Here is a 3,335-nt window from a genome sequence, read left to right as displayed (position 1 = left end):
AAAAAAAAAATGGATTCAAAAATTCAGTCAAATTATAAGGCAATCAAAATAATTCCAGAATGGTGGAGCAATGGCTAATGGACTGGTGAAAAGCATTCTGGCTCTGTAACAACCAGAACCAAGATCCACTTTTAAATGCTTAAGGGAATTATAGCTGCTGGAGAGAATATAATAAATATATTGATTATAAATAATATAGTCATATATAAATATATATAATATGGTATGTAACACATGTATTATGTATAGTATATAATAAAAATTTATAAAAAATACACTTATTAAAAATAAAACCAACAAAAATGGTAGGAGTCACGCGAGTAGGGGATGTAAGAGGTTTACTATGTATTTAAATGAGAAATAACCCTTGAAAAAAATCTGCATATGCTTAGCATATATTTGAGAAACTTTCTACATGTCTGATCTAATGTAATAAATATCACGATGTCAATCTCTATCCAAAAGATACTATGAATGTAGGCAAAAATATATAATTTTTAGTATTTCAATCTGAAATAGATATTTAAAAAAATGTCCAAAAGTTTTATCTTTAGCTTGATCACTTATGTTTGAAATATTTTTTTCTGTCATCAGGCAACCCTGCACAGACCACTTCTCTCCACTACATAAATCCTCATCAACTGCGTGCCTGTGGTGTGGCACTGACAGCAGTGGGGGAAAACATTCAAGATTATGACAGTGATAAAATATTCCCAGCTGCAGGTTTTGGTTCAAAATTGCCTCCAGATGGAAGGATAGCTCAAGAGTTTGCTTTGGTAAGAATACATGGCAAGGATTGATAATTTGAAAAAAAAAATTATGTTGGATCTTTTCATTCGTTTGCTGCTTATGTTGCGATCACTCATGTTGCAAGTTCTTGTGACTATACACTAGCCTCAGTTTTGGTAAATGAGTGGTGTAGGCGTGTGTGATTAATGGGGGGAAATGACAGTTACATAGATTCATAGTAAATCTACTATGTGCCTCTGATTTATAAATAGGGGCTCTTTTCTTGTTGTCTATTTCTGCATATCAAACCTCCCTAAAAGAGGCATAAACCAATACCTTCCATTGTAGTCATCATTTGTGGATCAGGAATTGGGCAGAACACAATGGGGATGGTGCATTTCTTTAAGATGTATGGGGCCTCACCTTGGATGGCTTGACTGGCTGGAGACAGCTGGAATTCTTATACTGGAGCCATATACCTAGATTTCATTCTGGCTGTTGGTTAGATTCTTCAGTTCCTCTCCATGTCATAGCTCCTGGAGCTAATATGTCTATTAAGGTGGCTCATTTGATATGTCTGACACCTTAGGATGGCTGACATAGCTGGGTTGCCTAGACACCTTTCCTTCTTTCTACATACAGCCTGTCCATATGGTCACCATGGGTTTCATCACGGTGCAGGGTCCCAAGGTAGTCTGGTTTCTTACACAGAAGCCAACTTCCCCCAAAGCGATATTCTAAAAGGTTGGGGCAGAAACTGCAGGGCCCTTTATGCCACAGCCTTGGAAGTCCCAGAAAGTTATTTCTCCTACATTGTCTTGATCAAGCAAGTCACTAAATTTAGCCCAGTTTCAAGGTAGGGGAAGTAACCTTCACTTCTCTGTGGGAGGGGCATCAAAGAATGTATAGCTCTCCTAAATTTACCATCTTCTAAAATGACATTTCTTTTCAATTACAAAGGGTTAGTTAAGGCTGGAATTAATTTTTTCAAGTGGGATGCAATAATTATGGCTATAATTAAAATGGTTTCAGTATAACAGAGGAGATATGACTAGAATAAATATTTCTCAATTTAATGTTTAATTTACATAGATCTACTTCATACTATATGATTACAAATAAGCAATGTACTGCATTTTACCTTCAACATAAACTTCATTCAGATAGTGCTTATAGGCCCAATCAACCTTACTCTCACTTGCATTTTCTGATGAAATAATGGAAAAATCAGTGTAGGAAAAATGTTTGGGAAAATTTTAGCTGTTCCTAATAGAAATGTCTCCCTACCTTACCCTGTATATTATAAAAGTAATATATTCCATGCCCAATATTTTTATAGGTCTATTTTGTTTTTATTCTTGTTTAAAAAATAATGTTTCAGATTTTTTATAAGTTCTGCAAGAAAAATAGGCAAAAATAAACAATACAATCATTTATGAGTAATTACTGAACATCAAGCCTGGTACTTTATACTCATTTCTTATATAATCCTCATAACATACTTGTGAGTTTGGTGCATCATGACTTATATCATGACTGTCACAGCACACTATTCTATCAAGAGCTACTCATATTAAATACAGGGAAAAAGTACCCCCGGAGTTGTATCACTTCGCTCAGAGTCACAGGAATTAACCAGGTTTCCAGAGGGCAACACTTGGACCCAGGTCAGTCTTATTTTAGAATCTATGCTCTTAACCACTACTAAACCACATTTTATAAAAGTATACCTGTAATCCTACCTCTCACATATGTGCTTTCTTAACACCATTATATATCACACACACACACACACACACACACACACACACTTCCAGAAGATTTTATATGATTGAACTTCATCTTCCCTAAATATATTTTAAGGGCTATATTTTAACTTTTTTTTCTATACTCATTCTTATTTTTTCTATTCCTACACCCACACAATTTCAGGAAAGTTTACTGGAGGATTTTTTTCTTCTATGAAATTGTCCATAAGGTCTATATACACTTGCATATCATTTTTCATGAATGTGTAAATAAACTAGACACCACTTTTAAAATCCCTAAAAATTTTGTCTTAATCTAGTTGCAAATCCTATGAAATCCTGCCTTATTTTTAGATAATCAGAAAGTATAAGGCTCATATCTTTCTGGATATGTAGCCAAAACTTGAAAAGAAAAAAAAACAACACTGTGTTTGGATCAGTTTATCAGGGTTCAAAGGCAATATGAAACCTCAGTTCTCTATTTGAAGGTTCTGGTACCTTAACATCTCCCTACTGGACATCATCAGTGTTCTACTTTCCATTATCTGGGACATAGACAAGATGTGAACATTCCCCTGCACCCAGCGCTGACCCCAGGGGACTCTCCTGTGGATCTCCACCTCAGGTAGGCAGTGATACAGTGATGCCATTCTCTGAGTGTGACCTGTTAGCTCAGGTTTTTTCAAATATTTTCATCCACAATCTGTACTAAATTATGAATTTTATATCTCCACTCGACACACACAACTAACATAAGAGATTCTAAAATAATACGCTCCCAGGCCATCTCCCTCCACAGACACCACACTCACTCTCAAGCCCGGGCAGCGGCGAGCGTGCGTGCAAGACACGTCCGGC

The sequence above is a fragment of the Camelus bactrianus genome, unplaced genomic scaffold (assembly GCF_048773025.1).
Source record: "Camelus bactrianus isolate YW-2024 breed Bactrian camel unplaced genomic scaffold, ASM4877302v1 HiC_scaffold_44, whole genome shotgun sequence".
Classification (NCBI taxonomy): Eukaryota; Metazoa; Chordata; class Mammalia; order Artiodactyla; family Camelidae; genus Camelus; species Camelus bactrianus.
This window is presented reverse-complemented; position numbering follows the sequence as displayed.